Source organism: Stegastes partitus, unplaced genomic scaffold, assembly GCF_000690725.1.
Source record: "Stegastes partitus isolate 25-593 unplaced genomic scaffold, Stegastes_partitus-1.0.2 Scaffold839, whole genome shotgun sequence".
Lineage (NCBI taxonomy): Eukaryota > Metazoa > Chordata > Actinopteri > Pomacentridae > Stegastes > Stegastes partitus.
This window is the reverse complement of record NW_007578570.1, coordinates 278,972-280,472: the sequence shown is the minus strand read 5'-3', so window position 1 is coordinate 280,472 and position 1,501 is coordinate 278,972.

The window sequence follows — 1,501 nt, the reverse complement described above, 5'->3', positions numbered from 1 at the left end:
ATTCCTGTCCTCTCCTGTACACATGCTAACAGTGAGCGGACCGATGCTCCAGCTGTGCTGTCACCGGAACCAGAGAAACCATCATCCCGGAAAGAGAACCGAGAACAAAATGAGGAGGTGCTTTTGAACGTTTGGCAGCAAACAGACTCGCCCCGGACCCGCTGGAGGACACCACGAAGAGCTCCGAGTGAAGAGGCAGCTTTCCGAACCCCCAGACAGGCAGCCGGTGAGTCCAGCCGAGCGGAGAGCTAATGCTAAAGGCTAACGCTATGTCACAGCCGAGCCGAGCAGCGGCCATGCAGCGGTTCGGGTGTCCGGTCCTGAAGCAGGCGTTGAGGCGGTTGTGTGTCCACTCTGGCAGCAGGGTGAGTGAGTGAGTGGACCGCTGGATTAGGTCCGATAGTCAGCGTGTAAACATGAAGATAAGAGCCGACAGCAACGCCTGCAGGTGCCGGACTTATTTACAGGGGAAGCTAAAGCTAAAGCTAGCTAGCTGTTGGTGTGAGCAGCTGTTTATTTAATGTTCATTTGTTTTCAGCTGTAAATGAACAGACGACATGTTGCTCACAGCTACAAACACACCAGCTAACATCGGTATCCTGGTTTCTGCACACTACAGCAGCACCAGCCTGCCTGCTAACACCTGCTCCATTACTTCATGTTTCTGAATAAAAGGTGTTTAAACACCGGAGCTCGAGCTCAGCGTCGCTGCGCGCGTGACTTTTACAGCTGATTAGCACGAGCCTCTAATTGTGCAGCTCAGAGGAAACTAAAAGCGTGGATCAGCTGCAGTGTGTGTCACAGGTACGATAAAGGCTTCACTGATCAGAAACAGTCTGGTCCGGCTGTGATCGGCCCATATGCTGAGGCCTCCGTTTCATGTGTTTGGTTTTTTTCTCCCCACTTTCTCTAATAGAGCAAAATCTCGACAAATTCGCAGCAGCACGTTCTCTGGGACACTCCAGTACGGACTTGACCAGTCTGTATTTAGTGGCTTTACATCTGGACCTGGTCTAATGTGGTCTAGATGTTGAAAAGAAAAAAAAGCAGTGAAAGTTTTTTTCTGTTTGTTTGTTTTTTTGCATTTTGACAAATACACCAAAGGTTGGGCATGAACTAATCCAGATTCTCCCCATTGAAGCATAGTCAGGGAACTAATTTGAACCTCAAATCTGAACCTGTATATATAGAAATGATTTCTAACTACCTACTTCACACTGGAGCAACTCAATATTTAAAATTTGCCAACTTTTAAACTTATGTTCATAATTATAATGACAAAGTAAATGCTTCTTCTTTTTGGTATTAATTAATTGGTATTAAAAAATCTTTTAATACCAGTTGGCAAAAACTTCATTTTTCGAATCATTAAATGTGGGGTAATTAACACTATCTTTGAATGCAGAGAAACAGCTAAACAGTTGTTTTAGTTTGACCTAAACGGTGGCATTAATTTATTTTGTCGGGCCCAAACATTATTCTGGAATTCTTTGCCGCTGCA